This window comes from Mycteria americana, chromosome 20, assembly GCF_035582795.1.
Source record: "Mycteria americana isolate JAX WOST 10 ecotype Jacksonville Zoo and Gardens chromosome 20, USCA_MyAme_1.0, whole genome shotgun sequence".
NCBI lineage: Eukaryota > Metazoa > Chordata > Aves > Ciconiiformes > Ciconiidae > Mycteria > Mycteria americana.
The window spans coordinates 6,608,069-6,631,442 of record NC_134384.1 but is presented as its reverse complement, the minus strand read 5'-3'; the positions used below and the strand labels follow the sequence as shown (position 1 = coordinate 6,631,442).

Sequence of the window (23,374 nt, the reverse complement as noted above, 5' to 3'; positions counted from 1 at the left end):
TCACCCGGCCGCGACCCTGCCGGCGCGCCGCTCTGACGTCACGGCGGGAGGGGGTAGCTCTGTGTGCCGGTGTTGCGTGACGTCGTGTCTCCCCCCCCAAGTCATCCCCGTAAGAACAGCCCCTGCGCTGGTCCCCCCGGCCCTCCCAGTACCGACGGCCTGTGGGCAGCCGCCCCGCCAGTCCTCCCAGTAACGAGGGCCTCTGGGGGGATTCCCCCCGGTAACGAGGGCCTCTGAGGTAATTGCCCACTCGCAGTAATGAGGGCACTTCAGGGGATGTCCCCCCCAGTCCTCCCAGTAATGAGGGTCTCTGAGGTAATATTTCCGTTTCCCCCCAGTCCTCCCAGTAACAAGGGACCCTGGGATGATTGCCCACCACACCAGTCCTCCCAGTAATGACGTCTGAGATAATTGCCCTTTCCAGTCCTCCCAGTAACAAGGGCCTCTGAGGTCATTGTGCCCCCCCCCAGTCACCCCAGTAACGAGGACCTCTGAGGCCCTTGTACCACCCCCCAGTCCTCCCAGTAATGAGGGGCTGTGAGGCAATTTTCCCTCCCAGTAACGACTCTTTTGTGCTCGCAGCCCCCTGAGCTTCCCCGGTGCCAGTGCCTGCATGATCCCGCTCCTGCTCCCCCTCCGCTGCCCCTCGAGCCCCCGACCCCGGCCATGCCCCCGACCCTGGGTGTCTGCCACCACCCTGGGGTGCCCTGGCAGAGCCCCCCCGCCACCCCGCAGACGACCACCGATCCACGCCCGGACCACGGCTCCCAGTGCCCACCCCGCACCCTCATGGTGGGTGACCCCTCGCCTGCAGGTGCGGTGATGGGTGGTCACCGGCTGTAAACTGTATTTGCTATTTCTTTTAGGGCTAAACTCGGTGCTTGGTGCTTGTCGAAGAAGTGATGCCACCTCCCGGGGGAGGAGTCGCTCAAAGAGGATCTGCAAAGGGAAAACGGGAGCGGCAGCGCAGAGACTGATGGCGATTTTGGGGCCTGTGCCCCCCTGAATGCTTGTGCCATGCTGAAATGGGGATCTGGGCGCCGCCAAGAGCAGATGCTGGTTGGGATTCCTGGCCAGTCCTGGGGGTGTCCAAACTGGGAGGCTGGTGGGGTCCCACTCCCCTCCTTTGGGATTTACACAACAGCAGAAGGGCACAAGCCCTGTCCCGCTCTCCCTCCTTCGACGGGCACTGAACAGCCCCCAGTGTGCTGCATTTTCTGCCTGCACTCCTTTACTACAAGACCACAGGAGATGATTCGGCTCTTGGGAGGCCGGGGCTGCAGTGAAACGCTCTCAGAGCTGTGGCTTCAGCTCTTGTGCCTCACTGGAGCGAGGTAATGTGCGGTGTACAGAGAAATCTACATTTCTTCTGCTTTCCAGGCATGGCCAGGAGCTAATGGCATAAATAACTTAGGTTCCTGACCATATTTCTTTCTCTCAGTGTTTCTTAAAATATGTTAAGAGCATTTTATCAGCAAAGAATGTATCTGACAATTGAGAAAAGTTTTGATCGTCCCAGACAGGAAAGGCCATTCCTTGACATATCCTGGCGCTTTACCCACCTCTTTGGTACTTGAAAATGTTTTCCTTCGGACTATGCTATTCATCACCGTTATGTGGGAACTGTATCACAGTATTATTTTTAAAAAGTAGAGGTTGTCTTGGCTTGGAAAACTCTGGCACATGGAAAGCAGATGAAATTTTACTAGGATGGGACAAAAGCAATATGAAGGTGGTTGTTTGCAAGTCCGGCCGGTGTTCGGATCCAGCACGCTTGCTCCTCCAGCGGGTTGGTGGCATTTATCTGAGACCTCCCCAAAGTCCTCCAGCAAAAATACTGAGGAATGAGCTCGACGTCCCTGATAAAGCCTGGTGAGATGAAGGAACCGGTGCCGCTCTCTGATGACACCGGCACCCTGCTTGTCCCCCGCTGCGTCGCTGAGAAGGGCTCCTCAGTGATGGCCTGGGTGAGGGGTGCCCGAGGGATGCTGATGGCTGTGCGAGGGTAGAGGCAGCATCTTATGGTTTCAGGGCCCCCAAATTAATTGCTTATCTGCTAACGACACCTCCCTGTGCTGAGCAGGGTGCTGGGGCAGGTTAGCCCTTCGGCTGCTCCCGCTGCGGTTCATGGACAGCCTCTTGTCTCAAATCCCATTTTAGGGTGCGAGAGACTGTCCCCAGGGAGGGAGCCAAGGGTGATTTTGGTTTTGCCAAAATCAGGAGGGGCAACGCGCCCCGTGCCCCCGCAGCTCGGAGCCGGGCCTCGGCAGGGCGAGGAGGGAGACGTGGCAGGGCACGCCTGGCCCCGTCTTTGCTCCCCATGTGGTGGTGGGGGAAAGGGGCACCCAGGGCTTGGCTGCCCCACGGCCCGGGTCTGCTCCTGCTTCCCTGCCTCTAGTAGCCCGCGGGCAAGTCCTGCCCCCCATGGGGGCTACTAAACCCCAAGGGGGTTCCTGCCCCCCAAGGCAGTTCTCTGCCCCCACCCGGGGGATTCCTATGCCCCCCCGGGGGAGTTTTCTGCCCCCCAGGAGGGCTCTTGCCCCCCAGATCTTGCTCTGCGCCCTCCGCACCCCAGCCCCCCCCCCCGACCCCCACCTCACCCCGCGGGGCGTGGCCAGCCGGCAGGGCGTGGCCAGCGGGGCGTGGCCAGGCGGGGACGGTGACGCAGTGGGCGGGGCGGGGCGGGCAGCGGGAGGCAGCGGCGCGGCGGCGGCTTCCAGCGACTTCGGCGGTCGGTGAGTGCGGGCGGGGCCGGGCGGCCCCACGCTGCCCACGGGGGATGCTTCGGCCCCCGCGGAGCCGGGAGGAGGATGCTCTGCCCCCACGGCCCCCCGGCGGGGCCGGGCAGGGGATGCTCTGCCCCCCTTCTGCCCCCCTGGTGGGGCTGGACTCGGACGGCTCTACCCCTTTTGCCCCCCCCGGGGATGCTCTGCCCTCCCCCCGAGGGGATGCTCTGTCCCACCCACCCCCCTGGGGGGCTGGGCCGGTGGGGCTTTGCTCCCCGTTGCCCCCCGGGTGGGGCTGGGCTGGGGATGCTCTGCCCTGCCGTGCCCCGTGAGGATGCTCTGCCCCCCGGGAGCGGGTACCTCAGCCCGGGGGTGCTTTGTCTCCCACCCCGTTACCCCTTGGAGGGGGTGTCTGAGTCAGGGGATGTGCTGAGCTCCCCCGTTTCCCTTGGGTTGAGTCTGGGCTGGGGGGATGTCATCCTCACCCCCGAGCTGGGTCGTGGGGGGACTTGCTGTCCCCCGACATTACCCCCAGGCCAGGCATCTGAGCCAGGGGGTTGCTCTGCCCCCCACACCACTGGCCCCAGACCGGGGGACTGAGCCAGGCGGATGCGCTGCCCCATCCCCGCTGGGTGTGCAGGCAGGAGGGCTGAAGGGGTGGGCACATCCACCCCCCGGAGGCTGCATGGTATGGGGGGGCAGTGACCCCTGTAACCCAGGAATGGGGAGGGGGTTTCGCTGATTTTCAGCTGCTCTCTGCCCCTGGCAGCCCCCCAATATGGTCCCAAGCTGTCCCTTTGCACCCTCCCGCCATGCTTCCACCTTACGCTGAGGGGGAGGGCGGGCATCCTGATAAGACTGGTCCTACCCTGGCCTTCTCCTGCTCCTCTGATTTCCCAGCGCTGTATCCTCCCGCCTCCATCAGTACTGTCTCTAGCTCGCGAGCATCCGCCCTGCAAGCATCCACCCAGTGCCGAGCTCAGGGCTGGATGAGCCCCGCGAGCATCCGCCCTGCGAGTATCCGCCCAGCACCGAGCTCTGGGCTGTATCAGCCCTAGTGAGCATCTGCCTGGCACCGAGCTCCGGGCTGGACCGGCGCATGGAGGTGGATGCTCGCTAGACAGATGCTCATGGGGCTGGTTCAGCCCAGAGCTCAGCATCAGGTAAATGCCCGCCAAGCTGGTCCAGCCTGGTGCTCGGCACTGGGCAGATGCTCACCAAGCTGGTCCAGCCTGGACATTGGCACTGGGCAGATGCCCACCGCACTTGGGGCTGGACCAGTCCAGTGAGCATCAGCCAGCTTGGCTAGCTCCAGCTGTGCTCGCACTGGTTCCCATCCTCTGTTGGCTGGTGCCGTCTCGTCACGGCCGTGGCAAGCTGCTACGAGACACCATGATTTTCTCCTGAATAACACCAGCCCTTTAAGGGCTTGTTTATCCCCTAAATTGCATCATTATAACCGCAATTGGCTTAGGAAGCTGGGTTTTGTTAAAGCTGTGCAAAACCTTCTGGGGACGTCCTGGTTTTGGCCAAGTCAGGGTTGGCAAAGTATTCATTTAAGCTCATTTGCCACCATCTGCTCATAGTCTGGAATGAGGTTCTCCTGGTGGGTTTGACACCACCGCGCCACTTCGCGAGCACGTGCAGAGGCAAGGTGTGAGCTGGAGTTTGGGACCTGGATGAATGTGCCTGCGTGGTTCGGGAGTTCTTGGCTGCGGTGCTGCCCGGGCTTTAGAGGATATGGAAAGTTGGTGTCTTCGTAGCTCTGATGGTCTGGGAGTCTCAAGTATCTGTGCTCTTGGGGACACCATGATGTGCTGCTCCCTGCATCTCAGGACGGTGCTGGTTGGGAAACGGGACTAATCTCTGGGGACTTCCCTGGAGATTTGTCAGGGAGCTGCCAGCACAGGTTGCTGGTGCTGTCCCCCTGCCACCCGGAGGTGCTCAGGTGCATGGATGACTTCCCAGCTTCGGTGCTTGCTCCTCCTGCTCTCTTTTCCAGGAGACAGACCGGAGTTTGTGCAGGACCTATATCACCGGCTGGAGCATAGCAGGGAGCCCCCGAACTGGCAGGTTCCTGAGATACCAGTGGTGGGACTGATGGACGGATCTGGCTTTCTGGGGTGGCCAGCTCAGCTGTAGCTTGGCAGACGTGGAATTAAACAACTCCTCCATCTCTGTGCAGCTTTCTGGCTTTGTGACAAGGGCGAGCAGGTCTTGCTCTGCACCGGTGGCTTGGTCCAGCTGTGCCTCGGCACTCGCCAGCAGCTGAAGTGCAGATGCTGGGGGATTGAACCTGCTGGAAATTCGGGTTCCTGCCTGTCTCAGGCAGGAACCCAATTGTCTCGGAAGGTGCCGGGAGTAAAAATCACCCTGAAAACCTCCCTGTCTGTATCTTCTGAGGGCCCTTTTTGCAAACCTTGCCCTTTCAGGCAGCTCCTGCTGGGGTGCAGGGGGATAGGGACAGGGACGAGGACGGTGGTGTGAGGAGGAGGGGGCTGAGTGAGTGCGAGCTGGGTGGGTGATGGGGTCATGGTGTGCTGGGTGGGGAGATCGTGGCCATGAGTCCGTGCTGGGAAAGAGCCTGACACCGTGTTGGAGGTGGGAGTTCACACTGAAGCTTGGGGAGGCAGCCCTGGAGCCTCAGAGAGTGCTGAACCCAAACTGGGGCCCAACTGGAAATGCTTCTGGAGCTCTCCACTCTCTGGGAACAGGGAGCGACTTTGGCATGAGTGTCTGTCCACTGCCTGGGCAGTGCCATTTCATGTTTTTCAGCAAAGCAGAAAGATAGCGGATTCTTTAGCAAACCTTGAAACTTTATTTTACAATGTATTTCCTTCTAAAGAACGCTTTGGTGAGTCTGAGGTTTCCCAGATGGCTCCCAAAAGTGAGATGGGAGGTCTCGGGGCTATTAACTGGAGGGGAAGGATGCTGGATCCATTGCCCGGCTTTCTTCCCAGAGAGGTGTTAAATGCAATAACAACCTCCCACTTTACAGATGCTTTCTGTGAAATGCCAAGTGCCAAGTGTGGGGGTGATGGTCCTGACTGAGGGCGAGGGCTCTGGCGTGGGCTCCACAGGTGGGTCCAAGCCCTGGCCAGGCTCCTGATGGACGTGGTTGGGAGTTTTCAGCGCTTAAAGGGCTCCTCTGTGAGCAAACGATGCCAAAAAGCTTGGAGGTGGGTGCACGTGTGGGTGTGCTCACACGAGTTGGCATTTGGGAGGGAGGAAGGGAAAATATCACATGAAACAACTGCAGCGTTGGGGGACAGGTCTGCATTTGGGCCCATCTGGAGCAGAAGTAGTGAAAAATGATTCAAGGCTCTTTGCTAAAAAAAGTTGCGCTGAAATAATTGGATTTTACTTCTGCTTGTGCTATGGTCAAGCAGGTTAAAATTCTTGTGGGGACATCGTAAAGCCCTCCGTTTAATTTGCATGGTGAGGTTGCCCTGAGGAATGAAGCGGGTGTTCGTCTCTCTCTCATTTTTGTGCAAAGCCATGCACGGAGCAGCCCTGCCTCTCCCTCAGCCCCTGTGCAGCGCTGGCAGTGCAGCCATTTCCATCCCGCAGTGGGGAGGTGGAGGGATTTTGGAGCTGGGGGCCAAACCTTCTCCAAAAGACAGGTCCAAAAGTCACTGGCCAGGAGGGGACTGACCCTTTGTCTTCCAAGTTGCCCTTCCTTTTCTGAATCTCCACCCTGGTGTTTTAAATCAGCCCATGGGTCGCTGTCTCCAGTGCTGTAATCCTACAGGACTGACAAGGCTGGAATTTATCTGAAATGCAGATTTTTTTTTCAGCTCCCGGTTTTCAGTTTCTGCCACGCTTCTCTTAGCAAGCGCGAGGAGGTACCGGCTGGGTGGCTGCCTTTAATTGCATCCAAAAAAAAAAAAAAAGAAGAAACAAGTGGCAGATGAGAGCTCATTTCCCCCATCCTCCTGTCCATTGCGACCGATTTCCAGGAGAGGGCAGTTCCCAGGGTTTTTTGCTGCATGATGCCTCTCTCTCCTGCAGCCTCCGAGCCAGCATCAGCTGTGCCGAGCCCCGCCGCTGTGTGCCGGCGGGTCACGGAGGCAGTGCCACACCAGGAAACACCGGGGCATGGGCCCAGCTCCTCCACGGGGAGGTGAGGCATTGACAGCGTGCGGCCGATTTCTTTAAATAGCGAGCGCTGTGCCATGGGGATGTGCAGCAGGGAAGGACGCTCCTCCCGCCTGGACTCTCCATCCAGCTTCCCGGAGGGGAGAGGGTCCATCACCAGGGCAGGATGGCACAGCAGGGGAAGGGACCTCTCCCCAGATCGCTGCCCATCCACCAGACACATTGATTTAAAGCTCTCGTTTCCACCCTTTCTTGGTAGAAATGAATTTTCTCCGTAATTACAGATGGGTTTTACCTCCCCGGCTAGCATCGTTCGATGCGGCTAATGTGCTGGGACAGAAGAAATGCGCTGCTGCAGGGCTGGCGGCCGCGTGCTGCCCTGGGGAGTTTGGTAGCCCAGAGGCAGGCGCTGGGCTGCGCATTGGGTGGCCGGAGCCTGGGGAAAGGGGGATGTTCGGCCGTGCTGCCAGCCCAACGCTCACCTTTCCAGGAGTCTCGTTAGTGCAGTGCATCCTCAAACGGATCCTCTCCTGCCAAAGCCTGGCCTTCCTGGCTTCCAGAATCAGGAAGGGTGTTTATAGCTTTGCTGTGGCATTAACGCAGGTGCCATAAACCTGATCTCAAGCTCTTAATCATGAATTAAATAGGCTTGGTGGTGGTGCCTACTACTATTCCCTGTGCAGAAATTCATGGTCCCAGAGGCTGCAGACAGTGAGGGGAAAGATGGGCTTGTACAAAGTTTACAGCCTCAATAATCCAGTTAATCTGCCCTGTAATTCAGTGCCTGGCAGCTGTACTAACTAGATCTTGGCCGCTTTCTAGCATCCCCCCCAAACTGTTTTGCAGGAAGGAGTCAAAAAAGGTCCAGAGGTTATTTTTGGCTGTGGCTGATTTATTTGCACGCTGATCAGCCAGAACAGGAAGTTATTCTGGTCCCAAACTGTCCCACATAACGCGCAAGTACCTTGTGCGAGTGTGATTTCTCGGGGTGAGGTTGCGAGATGACGTTCTCGTTTGGGGGAGCGAGCTCCCATAGAGCACCTCGATGGCTCACTCTCCTGCGAGGCCACTCGGGGAGCTCAAATCAGGCCAGAGCCCCACAGCCAGGGGATACGGGCTCTGTGCCCTCCTGTCCTTGGTCCCTGGGGGACAGACCTGAGCCCTGTGTCCCTGGGGTGGTGGAAAGCACTGTGCCTTGAAAATCCTGCTCCGTCCAAGGGAGCACCAGCTAGAGTGTGGGTCTCCCTGGGTGAGACCTGGGTTTGGGGAGTGCAGGGCAGCGTTTCAAGGCTTGTTTGGGCACGGCATCATTTCGAGGCTCGGGAAGCACCGCGGTGTCTTGGCTAGTTTCTCTGCAGGATGAGGTAGCTGTGGTGCTGCTGAATATCTTCTCCTTGTGTTTGCTTTCCCTAGTATGCTGCAAAGCTGAGCTCCCTGCTCTCGGGAAGGGGTGGTGGGAATGAAGTGTGAGGGTGGCACGGCCAGATCCTGCTTTTCTCCTGTGTCTGCATGAGAGATTGTTTCCGTGGGGCTTCCTGGTGTCGCCGCAGCTGGTTTCTGGCCAGGGCTAGTGGAGGTCAGCCAGGGTGGGCAACAGTGGGACGTGGCACTGCTGGTGCCTTTGCCATCCCGTTGTGCCAGTAACATGTTTCCCACCCCAGCTGAGGATGGTGTCACTGTCGGCTGCATCCCCCTGCAGAGGTGCCGGTTGCAGCAGAGGTCCTGTCCTCATGCCACCCTCATAGTTATTGAGGGGCTGGGGACATCAGCGGTGGTGATGTTCGACCATGGATGCACTGCTGGCATGGGCGAAGGGAGACCTGATCCCCACATCTCCTGCAGCAAGGAGGCAGGCAGGGCCGAGTCTGCATGTCAAAAGCAAGCCGGGCATTTGGGCTAAGGCCGGCTGGGGAGGATTGCAGGAGGCTTTGCGGCGGCAGAGGAGCTGCGAACCCAAGCCCCTAAAGGACCCGTGGAGCCAAATGTTGGCTGCTGCTTTGCCGCTTGGAAAACCCGGCTGTGCTAGAGAGCGGATGGGTGGAAGTCCTGAAGATTCCCATCTGCCTGCTGAGAGTTGCTGTCCTCACTCCTCACCAGCATCACAGCACCTGGAGGCAGGTGCCCATGAGCTTCATGGGGACACAGGGGACAGAGCAGGGTCTCTAAGGTCGCTGCCAGCATCCCTCGGAGAGACGCCTCCCTGAACCCTTCCGGGGGCTTGGGCTGGCCAGTCACCACGTGCAGAATAACATGGCTTAACGCATTTTAACCCATTAAGTGTTTAATTGGAGCCAGAAGGCTCATCTCTCCTGATCTGAGCTGTCTCTCCTTCAAGCCCAGATGCAGAAAGGGTTTGCTTTGCTGCTGTTACCTGCCTGATATCCAGATGTGCCACCCAGAGAGCAGCTAGTGCTTGATGGAGAGAGAAGACTTCTCCTTCCTCCTCCCCAGCATCAAAACCTGGATGATAATCACTCAATTATTGCCAAGGCTTTGGGACTGCCATATTAAAAAGAGCATTTTTCCCCCTTTTTGATCATCTGCTTCTACTTAATTTAGTTATAAGACTTTTGCAGTGGCCATTTTTGGAGATGGCAATCAGAGCATCTCTGCAAGCAGAAATGGCTTTCGTTCTGCGTGTCCTTTGTGTTTACGTGTATATAAAGAAATTTTATCTCTTAAAATGAAGCTGAAATAAGCCCCAGCATTGCTGATCACTGCATGGCTCTTCATGAGCGCTGGTGTCGCTTTCAAATCACACGTCGTCAATAAATCTAATTCTAACTGCCCTGCAGCAAATGGCATCAGCCTGCACTTTGAGATCTCTCCCACACGTACTCCCGCTGCCTAAAAATACCAGCGCTTTAATTCTCAAATGACTTGGCTATTGTACAGCCACCATTTTTTATTTAAATATTGCTGCATGGCTCAGTGCAGGACATCTGTTACACTACAAAGGGTGAAATGCTACTCTCAAGATCTGGTCTTTAAGTCATGCAGCGGCTGTGTCGATCTTTGGGGTAAATGAACATTTATTACTTTTACTCTCTGTGCTGTGAGGTGTGTTAATCAGGGGTGCAGCGGCGTTCAGGGAAGCAGGGTCCAGGAGGGGAAACTCATCCCTGATGTGACATCAAGCAAAATACCCCCCAAAACTCATCCTTTCACCAAAGAGATGGACCCTCACTGGCCAGCAAAGAAAATGCTGTTATTGCTGGTGACCTTCCTGGGGAAGGGCTGGCCAAGTGTGCTGGCAGGGGCCGGCAAGGGCTATTCCTATCTCAGGACAGGGCATGGAATCCATTCCAAAATCCCTTTCAGCCCATTACGGGAGCTCTCCAAGCCCCTGCGCTGTGCCAAGGCGAGGAGAGCAGAGGTGAATGCCCCATCTGGCCAGCATTACCCACGAGGATGCTCTTGTGTCCAAATGGCTGCCGGGGGGGGTTAGACTGGATATTAGGGAATTTTACTTCACCGAAAGGGTTATCAAGCATTGGAACAGGCTGCCCAGGGAAGTGGTGGAGTCCCCATCCCTGGAGGTATTTAAAAGGCATTTGGATGAGGTGCTTAGGGACATGGTGTAGTGGTGGGCTTGGCAGTGTTAGGTTTATGGTTGGACTTGATGATCTTAAAGGTCTTTTCCAACCTATATGGTTCTGTGACTCTGTGATTTAGGAGCTGTTGAAGACACAGTGTACTGCACTTCATCCCTGCTAACCCTCCATGTGTGTGTCCCAGGTGTCTATTCCATCCTCTTTGCAGTAAATATATAATTTACATTTACATGTCTGGCTTTGAGATGTGGAATACAGGGAAGGGGACTGACTGCTTTGGTTTGAGCAGCTGGATCTCTCTCTAGTGGTGTATGCAGAGGGCATGCTGGTGTTTTCAGTTCATACAGGGCACTGGGCAGACTGGTGTGTAACTCAAAAGCAAGCAGGCTTTTTTCTCCAGCAGATTTCAGCCTCTTGACCTTACTGGCTTGCTGGCAGGGCAGGGAGGGCTCGTCAGTTGGTCTATGAATGAAGCCAAGGGTTAATGTCACGTGCTGTGATCTTGGGGTGAAGTGGCAAACTGGCTTAGTGGCTTTGTGGCATTGACTGGGGGATTTTGGAGCAGTGCTGGATGCAGTGGATGTGAAAACTGAAGTTCAGCATAGCTGGGAGGTGCTGAGGCTATAAAATCCGAGTGATGCTCTAAATGGATGTGTTTCTTTAGGAGACTTTGGATTGAAGGTATTTGTATTTTCTCTCTCCATCTCCATGTGATAAACCCTTATGCTGCTGCGGGAGTTGGTTTCTGAGCTGTAAATGCAGCCCGGAGCAGTGGGTGGGCACAGGCTCGAGCACACACTGCTAACGGGGTTGGCTGGTAGCTGGGAGTCCTACACCCTGCTGCAATATGGTCAAGCCATGGACGCAAGCATTGATAATTCACCCAGTCTTGCAAAAAAAAAAAGTATATTTTGGAGGTTGAAAAGGTGAGGAAACCAGCCACCGACGCTGCGTAGCTGGCAGACGCTGGCCACTTGGTTTCCTCCTCTCTCCACTGCAAGTAGGAGGAAATCCAACCACTGGAGATGCCAAGGAGGTGCTGCCACTGCCCCAGGGTGGGGACAAGGGTAGTGACCCATCAGGAAGAGCGACCCTGGTCTGTCAGACCAAGGTGTGACAGGTCGTCCATCACTCAGTGCCCGGACTTTCTCCTTCCAAGGACTCTTGGCTCCACATGGACTGACCTGGTGTACCTTGAAATGCAAAGCCCTGTTGCAGAGAAGGAAGCAGAAGGATCTTCCCATGCTGCTGCCTTCACCCTGAGCTTTTCCCCCCGCTCTCTCCTTCGGTGCAGGTGTGTACACAAGGAGAGTGACCGTGGGTCAGCTTGTGCGTAGTTGCTGGTGAGATGGAGGTTTGCCTGAGCCTGTTCTCCCAAAAGCATGAGATTTTGCAGGACTTATCCCCAAATGATTGGGAGCTGCTTATGAGCATCCAGCTTAACCAGTCTCTGGGACAGCTGGGACCTTTGTGGTGTCATTTTGCCCCTTTCCATCCCCATTGGCTTGGATTGAGGCTGATCCGCTCTGAGGCAGCTGCCAAGTGCACTTGGTGGTACCCAAAGCTTTTGTAAATCTGTGAGGGCACAGGGCACATGGGCACAGGACGGGTGCTGATAACACCAGTAACCAGAGCAGGCTGGCTGGGGAGAGCTGGTCCAGACTGGTAGTGGTAGGAGGATGCTGCTAAGGAGAAGGCAATGGTGGCCGCTGTGATGGCTTTATTGCCTCCATACCTTCCTCTGAAGATGATGGTCTGGGTTTGAAAGAGTCCAGCCTCTGTGCAGCAGCAGCTCCCAGCCCCCTGCCAGCCTCGACCTTGCTCCGGCAGGGAGACGCGTGCGGTTTGGCTCTCGCTTCTTGTTGTATTCCAAAAAGCGAATATTGTCAGATTCAGAGCAACTCTGGCCATATTGTGTGCATGTTAATGTGGAGCGAAAGAAAGGCTCAGCATGCGTGTGTCTGCCTCCATGGATAGCTGGGGTGGGAGCAGGGTGTGTGCACGTCGGGGTCTCTGCTGGGGGCGTTCGGAGGGACGTTATCTGCAGATGCAGCTCACAGACAGCTGGGGAAGCGGTGGAGAGAGATGCCAAGAGGGGAGGCTGCTGCGGGGAATCTGAGTCGCTCCTGCCTGCAAAACTCCTCGTGCCGCTGCTTGTGAGATGCTGGAGAGGCAGATCAGCTGGGGAGGGCCAGCTCGTCTCCGTGCTGGGAGCAGGAAAGGGGCTTTGTGTCAGCACTGGAAGAGCAAGAGCAGCGTGACTTCAGCTCAACCTGCCGGGCTGGGATGGAGCTGCCTTTGCTCTGGGAGCAGGAGCCAGCGAGCCCGCAATGCTGCGTGACACTGATACAGCCCAGACACTCCTCTCCTCGGCCGTCACCGCAGCAGCCTGAAAAAGCTGGGGCCGTGCGAGGCCGCGCTTGCTTAACGTGGGCACCGGCTGCTGCCGGCTACAACTGACGGCTGCGGCTCTGCTCGGCCCCGGCTCAGCTCCTCTGAAGGTGGAACAGGCCCTGGGGGTGTCAGAGGCAGGGGTGTCCCCTCGCAGGGTGATGCTCTCAGGGATGCCGGAGGGACTGCTCGATTTGCTTTTCCGCTCAGGATTCTGGCAGCTGGGTTCCCGGCTGTGCTGATGGCACTGCAAGTACCCTGAGAAAGCAAGGTAGCATCCACGCTCCTCTCCTCAAGCAGTCAGAGCAGGGATCCTGCAACGTGGTACAGCGGCAACGTGACCCGGGGGCGGCAGGAGAGCAGGATGAGGGCCTCTGTAAAGGATGCTTCAAAATATGGAGGCATTTAACCGTGGCTCCTAGGGGACTCGCTGGTCTGTGGTGGGGTGACGCTGGCGTGGGGCTGCCGTCTCCTGCAGCTGCTGTCGCCCTCCTTGCTGGCACGGCCTCTCAGCACCCCAAATTTCTCACAGGTCACCCCAGGCACACCTCCAGAAGTCAGCCCACCCCTGTAGTCACCAGGGTGGCTTTCGGGGGCGAGCGGAGCCGTTCTCAGGAGCTTGCTCCCCATCCCGCTTGTTCTCCAGCTGTTCAGCTTCCCCCATTATATCCCTGTTCTCATCAGTCATTATTTCTCTCTAGGTGAAGGCTTTAATAACATCTGACATTTCAGCCATTTTTGAGTCATTTCCTTTCTTCTACTCCAATTTTCTTCCTCTTCTTCATAACTAAGAAGCCTTTCTTTGTCCTTGGCCAGAGGGGAGGTGTCTGTTATTGCCTCTGTTATCATATTCCAGGAGGTTTGACCAGGTTAATGAAAATCCGTCCCTCTTTCTCTTGTGTGTCGCTTCCACTCCCATCTTCTTTAGCCTGGTTTCTTAAGGAAATGAAACTAAAGGGCTTGTGTCGTCATGGCCTTTTCTCTCCCCCACTCGCTCTTGGATGTGCTGGTCTCTCTTAGCAAATCTGGTGGGTTGGAGAGCTCGAAATGCTCTGGGGCTTGTGATGGCTGGCGGGGAGGGCAGAGCCAGGCAATGCCCCGGAGGGGCATGGTGCAAGGGGCCGGTGGTGGTGCAGCGGGCTGGGGCTCATTGCCCAGAGAACAGGGCTGCGGATCCCACTGGGAGCACGAGGGGTGCCGGGGCTGTATCCCCAAGCCCCTTAGCTGGGATAACAGGCTGCATCGCCTGGCTAGTTTTGCTGCCCAGCTGCTTTTCTTGTGTTCAGGAAGAGAACCAGAGGAGGAGAGTCACTCTGGCCTCGCAAATGGGGTGTTAGTCTGGGTTTCGAGAGACCCGGGCTGTGCGTTCAGCCGCAGCCGCGCGCGTGGCCGTGCTCGAGGGCTCTTCCTGCAGCAGCAGGAGCTGCAGCTGGTTTAAGCTAATCTGTTGGAGTGTGAACTGCAGTGACAGAGGAGCCAGCGGAGATTTTCCGCTGCTGTCCACGGCACAGCAGGGAGAGGCGGTAGAGCTTTTCCAGTGGCTGCTGCAAAATCTGGTTTTGCAGTAACACGGGGATTGTGGCTCTACTGGCGAGGGGAATCTTGGGGGTCCTGGGAGAAGCACAATGTGCAGTCGGTAGTTCAAGTGCATCAGTGGAAAAGGAGCAAAGTGCTTTTTAGTGTGTCCTTGGAGCTCATTGCCCTTTGCAACAAGGGATGGGGTACCTCATGAGCGTGTCCCCTCCTTTCCCAGCCTAGCCTGGGGAGAGGGATTGTGCCAGGCTAGGGAGGAGGGTTTGCTGAAGGTTTTGCAGCACGGAGATGCTCAGCCCAGGTCTCGCAGCGGGGAAGCAACCTGTCTGCTTGGCAATTTAGCCAGGGACTTAGCTTTTCTGCAGGTGAGTTACTGCTTGTTGGCACCAAGTCGTGTTGTAGAGCTGCACTCTGAAGGTTTCACCCTCGCTGTGCCGTGTCCTTCACTTTGCAGGTACAGATATTTCTTTTGGGCAACCTGTTCTGCTGTTCTTTCTTCAGCCTTCGTCCCATCAGGCCTGGAGCCTTGCTGAACCTCAGCATGGCCCCTGCCTAGTCCCACTGCCGGAGAAGGAGATTGGGCTTGCCGTCAGGAGCCATGGTTCTCATGGTTCTCTGCCTCGTCCCACCAGGCACCTGCCTTCCCCTTTCCTTTGCGGTCCTTCCAACGTGGGGGGCTTGCTGGGTGGCACCAACCCTGCAGAGAGCACAAGGGCACTTGTAGCCTAGCAATGAGTGGGGTCCTCACCAGGTCCCCATGGACTCCCTTCTCCTAGGGGATCCCCAAACATGCGATCCCATTAGGGGGGATGCACAGCAGTGGCTCTGTGTCCCAGCTCACGGTGCATCCCTTTCACCTTGCTTGGCCTCTCCACCTACTTGTGGTCTGCTGGGTGAGAAGGCTTGATGGTGGGAAGACAAGGCCAGCCTTGATGCCACCATGGTCATGCATGATGCAGATGTTTGGGGTGTGTTTTGGAGCTAGGTTTCTTAACCAACTGTGAGACATGGATAAAGGCAGGAGAAGGGCTTGGCAGTGGCCCCTGCTCAGGAGCTGGGTGCTTGCATGGTTTCTCTTTCCAGGAAGGGTTTCGGTTTTCCTTTGTTCTCTCCAGCCTCTCTTTTGATGGTGGTGAGATGGGCTCTGTAACTGACGAGATCCCAGCTGAATAATCCACTGAGGAAGCTGCTAATTTGAAGACATGTCTGTAATAATTAAATCATTATCTGGAGGGAAGTAGAGAACAGATACCAAAACGGGGCTAATTAAAACCCAAACCCAGGATGACTTGGGCTCTGGGCCAGAGCACAGCATAGTCTGTTGGGGATGTCTTCATGTGTAATTGCTTTTCAGAACACCAGTCCCACCAGAAAACCCATCTGTTCCCTCTCATGAGAGCAAGATTGACCCAGAAACCCTCTTGTCTTGCCCTGTCCCATGTTCCCCAGGCCAGACACAGCTAGAGGATGGCCATATGCTTCACAAAGGGCAGAGGAGATGGTGAGACCCAATCTGGGAGAGTATTCGTTTTTGGGCCTCAGGAACTAGATTCCTCCATATCTCTGTAAGATTTGGTCCTTATCTTCTTTCAGCCCTCAGGCTTGGCCGATACTCTTTGGAAATCCCTTGAGATCTAGGAGCAAGGTGGGCTTGTATCTATGCCTACTCCATGCATGGAAGGATTTGGACCTACAAAGGTGCCACAGGGAACCAGTACCTGGGAGGAAGGTGGCTTTGGCTGTAGGGTGAGGTGGGTCTTCTTCAGGTTGACTCCACGTCTGGGGTGGGAGCACTGTGGGAGAGGTTTTGTGTGCTGCATCGCCTGTAAGGACGCAGTGCGTTGCTGGATATGAGCCCAGCCCTTGAGTTATCCTGGGGCGTCAGCTCTGAGCAGGTCCAGATAGGTGGAGGTGGCTCTGCCGAGCTGAAACATGGTGACCGGCAGGTGTGGTTGTGATGTTGGACGGGGGAAAGGGTCTTTGGATAGCGTGCTATGCCATGACAGTTGCAGATGTACAGGGTGGGTGTTAACCTGCATACCCAGAGGTGCTGTGAACGCTTTGCCTGAGGCCACCACGTCCGTCAGCAGGGCCAAGCCCTTTGCAAAGGACAATGCATAAAAACCCCACCTCCCATTTTCAGGATGCTGGGTCCAGGGTAAATTCAATCCTTTTGAGCTCCTGCACTGGGTGGATTTCTGTGTCAGGGAGGTGTTGCTGCTCTGTCTGCATAGACTGAAGGTCCTAATGTGGGTGGTAGCAGGGTGAAACCCAGCAGCAAGCGTCGCTTCAGCCGAGGTGGCCTTGAATCACTGTATTTCAGCAGGGAAGGTCTTGCAGCTGTACAAACCAGGCCCCTTCCAAAATTGGTTAAGATAAATTGGTGCATTTACCTAGCGGAGACAAGGTCAGGGAGCTCTGTCTGTCAGGCGTGCACGTCCTGAGCATCGCTTGGCGAATGCCCCTGTATTGGCACGGCAGGTAGAGGTCATCTCAGGTGGGCTGGTGGCTGCAGGCAGCATCTGAGCTTGGGAAGATGGAAGGAGGGCACGGCATGGGAGGCCGGGCAGGGAGCCACTTCTGCTCGGGTGAGCATCCCACCAACCCGACACATGTTATTTTTTTTCCCCGACGTTGCCCTGGAGGGACTGCAGCATTGCAGTAGCACAGCGCTGGCACTGCGACGGTGACGTGGTGGATCTCGGGGATGGGCTGCTTCAGGCTGAAGCATCCCTAAGCCAGTGCTGGTTGAGCTGGGTTCTGCTTGGTCTAACATCTGCAGGCACTGTAGGATGCCCAGGGTCCAAAATTGTGTCGTAAAGAAGCCAGAAATGTAAAGATGTCTGCAAAAATGGTCACTAAACCTTCTAGAAAATGTTGGCTCAGCTGCTGTGCTTGAGTTGTGTGTGGAGAGGGACTCCCAACCCCATGTGCGTCCTGTCGGCTTGTAAGTTTTAATATGGTGCTTGCTTTTAATAGAGAGGGCGCACAATTGTCGTCTCAGGCAGCAGATGTGTCGCCAATGCATTGGGTCATCCCCTTCCCTTCATCCCCCCTCCAGGGATTTTAAAATTTCCTGGCCGCCATGTTTTTGAGTACCCACAGGAGCACTGCTCAAACGGAGGGACCAGGGTGGAAACCACCACGCCTGCGTCTCTTCCAGCCAGTCGTGCACCAATGTAATTACCTACATTTAATTTCTTTAAAAGCCTGCCGAGCTGCAAACGTGGTTCCCCCCTCTCCTGGTGATGTCTCATATGGATCGGCCAAATCCTGCTCTCACCTCCTCCTGGGGTGGTTCGGGGGATTGTCCCTGGTGCCAGGGCTTGGCCATGGGGCTACTTGCCGCAACTGAGTGTGTGCAGGAGCTCCTCGAAGTGCTGGGGGGGATTGCAAAGTGCTGTGTCGAGGGGTTTTGTGCCGATGGGCGTAACGGGGGTGGATGCTTCTTGGACGTCCTTTGGGGGTGATGGATGGAAACACGGGACAGGCTCGATGATGGCATGGGGGACACCACCTTTGCAGTCTTCTTGAGTGAGCTGGGCATGGTGTGGGACCTTGTGGGAAGCACAGCGGGGACAAGAGCACAAGTTCCCGGGGCTCTCGGTGCCAGGCACGGGGCTTTGCCCGGGGTGCACTGGGTGCTGCCGGGAAGGACGCAGAGCTCACTGCATTAGCTTAGCTCCATGGAGCTGACATTTTAAGAGGGAATGAGTTGGAAATTGAGCTGAACTAATGCCCAGCGCTGCTTTTTGTGACGATAAATGCTTAGATGAGAGCTCTGCTGACACAGAGAAGAGCTGCCACCCCACTGCAAACCACAACACTCCCCACGCTTTCTGGAGCAATTTTATGTTGGTTCCCTCAATTTGAAGCTTGTGCTGTTTTTTCAAATCCCCCAAACCAGGGGAACAGTGCTGCGGCACTGTATTTCCTCTGGCCGGTCTCTCTGCTCATCCAGCGCGGTGCTGAGCATCCGTAGATCTGGTGCTGGTGCAGGGGAACAAGGATGAAGGCAGTGCTGGGCATGCACCGTTGGGACCGTGGCAAGCGGGATGGGTGCCAGGATCACCGAATGGGCATGGTGATAGCATGGGCTGGAGCATGCTCACTTGTCCCTGAATGCCCCATTGTGCCAGCACATTCGCTGGCCTCTTCGGGGACATCTCCAGGGGACGGTTGCCCTGTGGCACTCCCGTCCCTCCCCACTGATACACCCAGGCTCCCAGCTGGGATGGGAACCCCATCCCTGGTGGCTCAGCCACCGGCGCACTGGGACCACACTGGGTAAGGAGCTGGCTGGTGTCCGTGGCTGCTCTGCCCTCTGGGCCAGTCCTGCTCCGCCTGCCTGGGCTGCGGGAGGTGGCCTTTCTGCCCCATAAGCAATGGGGGTCATTAGCTGGGGTACGGGCGTGCTAGTTAATGAAGAGAGAGGGGAAGGAGGGGGCTGGTGGAGCTGGGCGAAGCCCTCAAGGGCTCTGCATTTTCCTTCTCAACTCAGTTCTCAAAGCACAGCATCTTCAGGACCTTCACCTCACTGGTGCAGTGAGCTGGGAACATAGTCCTCTGCTTCACGGTGTTTGGGGACGTACAGGGGCAGAGTCACCACCAAAAATTCCTTCTTGCAAGAAACAAGGCTTAAAATGCCAGACAAATGCAGGAGAAGCCTTCCTGCAGCGCTGTCCGGCCGAGGCCAGCACTTGGTGCTTTCCTGCTGCTATGGCTGGAGACTGTGTGCCGGGCAAGCTTCATCTGTGGGCTCATTTTGCATAACGAAGAGTGTGGGTTGAAGATGTGGACTTGCTCGATGCGGGCTAGACAGAAGCAGACAGCTCTAGTGTCTGTGCCTTGCCCCCGGCCACCTTTTAAATGTCACTGTCCTCAGAGGTCCCCGCATGGCTGCTTCTGCCATGCCATGCCATGTCATGTCCTGTTGTTTGCCATGAACCGCAGGGATGAGACGCCGGGAGCTGACACCCGGCTGCCTGGGCCCTCGCAGGCACGTGGGCACGGGCACCGTGGGAGCGGCAGCAGGGTTATTCCAGCCTGGGTTGGGGGTGGATGGGGACCGTGCTGCAGTTTGTCTCCATCTCTGCCTGCTCCTTACCGGGACCAGTCCTGCCTTCTGTGCTTCTCTGCTGGCTTCATCCACCCTTTCCAAACCACGTGGGGGGACAGCCAAGATGCCAAAGGACCACAGCTTGGCCAGGGAAGGTTGTGGTTATCCCTGGCATGAGGATGCTTGGGAGGAAGAGCAGGTTTCAACCAGGTGGGGATTTAACCCCACGATTCTGCCTTGCCCTACACGGAGCTGAGCAACCACAGCTCTGAGATCCCATCCGCCCACGTGTCCCAGTAGGGGTAGAGATGCATGGGGTATGTCTGGGGTTTTTTCCCCGTGGATGTTGCAGAGCCGTCCTGGAACTGGATCTGGCCCGATCATCCTCAGAGCCTGACTGCACAGAGCCCAGGATCACGCTGGTATCCCGCTCCCCACCGAGGCATGTCTGCAGCTGGGCGAAAGCTGTTCAGTAATTAGCTGCACCATCAGCAAAGGGATTAAATAACTTGCTAAAGTTACTTAGCACAAGGAAGGGAAAGCAGAAGGGATGAATACAAGGGGGATCCCCCCCACATCTCTTGAGTTACCAAAACCATCTGAGTTGCCTCTGGTTGGGGTCATCCAACGCCCAAGCCAAGATGTCCCCTCGCTTCTTGAATAGGAAGGACTAAAACCTCCTCTGTTTTGGGAGGATGGAGGAAAGCGATGTCCTGATGACCTGGGGAGCCCCTGGATTGTCTGCAGGTGGGATGGGGAGCACAGGGAGGGCAGGGGTGCAGGTCTCGCTGCCGTTATCTCTGCTTGTGTGCTAAAGTGGTCGATGGTGAATTGCTGAGCTCTGGAGGCCTCCCCATGGCGTGGGTCATGCTCCAGGACCATTGCTTTTCCCTTTCAGGTTGCGTTGGCTGCGCAACCTCCCTGAGTGTGAAGCAAGGACGTGTTCCCGAGTCTGCCGCCGTCCAAACTGGAGCCAGCAGCACTAGGCATTTCCCTGGTCTGTCCTTTATGGCTCTGAATACCCTCTAATACTTCCCAAATTTCCCATTGAATGCCCAGTCTGCCTCTTCTCTGGCTGTCCAAATTACCTCCCTGGGCTCTTCCTCAACACCACTCAAAATTTATGGTCCGGTGAAGGATAGTGGCAAAGTGCAGAAGACCTGCCTGAGCGGGGCAGGGAGCGGGGTGCTGCTCTGGACCCTGGGGAGCTCACTGAGCCGCCTTCCCTTTCCACCGTTCATGGAGCTGGCAGCCAAACTTCATAATGGGAAATGGGCAGATGTGCAGCAGATGTGTGGGAGCTATTATTATTGCTGAGGCTCGTTGCACGGAGGGCCGTGCTTAAGGTGCGGATGATGCTCCTGAGTGTGGAAGAGATGCCAGCGATGTGGTGGAAACCCTGGATCTTGGGCGGACGAGGCATGCAAGCTGCTTAGGGCGAGCGGTGGCTGCGTTAGGATGCACATGGTGTTTGCCGTGGGGTTTCTTTACAAGCAGCAGCCTCCCGTGTCCCCTGGGCTGGGTGCAGAAGCCCGAGCTGCCTGCTGTAGCGTGGGTACCGGGGCCCGGGTGGGTGAAGAGGTACCTCTGCATCTTTTCACTGGGCTCGGGTGCACCCGCGGTGCAGATTTCAGCAGCCCCCTTTCGTGCTGGTGACTCTTCCCCCGTCACTGAATAAATTAGCACCAGCAAGTGCTCACAGTGTGTGACTAAAGCAGGGCAGGGGCTGGTCTGGCAGCGAGGAGGAGGGCCCCCGGCTCCGGGGCGTCAGGCGCCCAGATGAAATAACTCCTCATCAAAAGTGTCATGGGGGTGGGAGGGAGGTACCCATGGCAAAACCTCAAGTGAAATCATGGAAAATCACCAGCCATCCCTCCGAGTCTCAGCGACGACTGAAGTTATGCCCTGCTAATGGGGAAACTGAGGCACAAAGCCTCACTTTCCCAACGGTGAGGGGACTTTTGCAGTGACACCGCCTCTGTGACAAGCGCACAATTTTCTCCCCATGGTCGTAAACTGCTTCCCTGTGCCTTGTTCCTTCTCAAAGGAGCCTGCATCCACGTTGGGCTGGAAACCAGCCCAATTGCTGGGATCGCAGTGCTCACCTTCACTTGCAGATTCATCTAGGGGCTGGTTCACCTCGACATGCTGCTTCTACAAGAGCCGTGGCGATTGAATTTCCCTCTGCTGCTTGTTTAAACTAACCTTGAATGAAGCTGAAGTCAAAGGCTTTGTCCTAACAGAGCAAAGGACGTAGGGTTTGGTTGCAAAGTTATAGAAAAAAAGGATGAAACAGCCGTGTGCACTCACAGGGACAGGGAGCGGACCAGGTATTGAAAAAGGAAATTATTGTAACCAGTGTTGTGGCTTTTTTGCGTCGAGTCGGTTGCTGTTAATACCCCTCCTTGTCTCTGTGGATGGATCTGAGTGCAGACCACATCCCGGAAGAGGGATGTGAGCTCGGTGTCATGCATCAGGTGCATCCTTCTCCTCCCTTCCAGGGAGTCTGGCTCGTGGCACAAAGTGGTTTCCTAACCGCTCACCCGTTGAAGGAATCAGTATTTCTCCAGCACTGCCGGCAGTTCCATTGTTTCAGCGATGCTGCCGGGTTTTTGTGGAAATCCGCTACAAACCTTATCGGTGCAGGTGACTGGAGTGGGATTTGGTTTGTGTTTCTAATGGTTTGGGGTAGCCCCTTCTGCCTGCTGGGGCAGGTCTGCAGCAGAGCGAAATCCAGCTCATGGGCTTGTTATGGTGACCGTATTCCCTTGCTTCACCAGCACACTTGCTGGGCTCCCATGTGAGCTCCTGGCCGCACGGGATCCTCACGGGTTTAGCAGCAGCTTCAGACCTGTCGTCCTCTCTCCCCTCGGTTGTGTTTTTGGCAGTTGCAAACCCAGAGCTGAAGTTTGAAGGTGAGCCTGGGCTTGCTGAATCTCTTGGCCAGGCTTTGGGATCCCACTTGTCAGAGGGATCGTCCAGTTTGGAGCCCCTCCAAGGCTCATTCCCGTCTGTCATCTTACCCCAAAGTGCAATGGCAGGAAGTTTGCGTGTTGGTGTGTCTTTACCCCAGCAGTCCCTTCCCGTGCCAGATTCCTCCTTGCAATAAACTGAGGTTACGCCTTTCTCTGGGGTCAGTTGAGGACACGTAGCCCATTTTGGAAACAGGGAAACTGAGTCAGGAACCATAACATGACCGATACAACACTGCAAGGGGTAACACCGTCCTGTAAATTGGCATATGTGACCGAGTTTAGGTGCCAACCCCTGTTAAGGGTGTTCACTGTCCTCCGCGCTGTGCACCCCGTATCCGCGCCGGAGGATCCTCATCGTCTGACAAGCTTTTTGTTGTGGAACAATTGTGTTTCTGCACAATGGCGAGGAGCAGGTGGCTTTCTGAAAATACCCACTGGAAGTTGTGTGTAATGCCTCCCCTCCCACTGGGAACTATAAATATCGGTTGAATACTAACACTTACTTCTCCCTGCAAAGAAACAGCCAGATCTGGACATTTTTCCTCCCAGTTTCTCCTCTGGCTTAGCGACTTGGAGCGAGCAAGGGCTGAGGATGGGAACTGCTTATTGGTTTTGGAGCAAGCCTTTGGGGCAGAAGCGTACCCGTTAAGGTAAGGTAGTGGGAGTAGCTATCTTTTATTGCTTGCGGGGTCCTCTGTCCCCATGCTTTAGGAGCACCCGCTGCTTCCCTGACACCTCTGAGACAGGCTCCGAAACCTGAAAATGCTGCCCAAACATCCTGTCCTGCCAGGGTTGCATCTCCAGCAAGGGACAAGTTGGGCTTTGTCCCCCGGAGAGCGAAGGACACGTTGCTGTGGGAGTGGGGACGCCGGGTGACTTCGTGGGCCTGGATGGGAGAGGAGGCACCGCTACATCTTTTCTCAGAGCTCGATCGCATCCATAATGCAGATCTCCGCAGCGGTGACTCTCCCCCTGTGAATCCATCTCACCCTTTAGTATGTGAATCTAATCCTTTGCTGCTAAAAATTGGCACCTTAT

General features: G+C 56.2%; 1 protein-coding gene across 2 annotated transcripts in view; it reads left to right on the top strand.

Annotated features, from left to right (window-relative positions):
• The first annotated feature begins 2,694 nt into the window (after positions 1-2,694).
• PPFIA4 (PPFI scaffold protein A4) overlaps positions 2,695-23,374 on the top strand; it is a 58,957-nt gene continuing 38,277 nt past the window's right edge. For both annotated transcript variants that reach the window (XM_075521436.1, XM_075521435.1), the window contains exon 1: positions 2,695-2,735. The gene's annotated coding sequence lies outside the window, so the exon portion shown is untranslated. The remainder of the gene's footprint in view (positions 2,736-23,374) is intronic.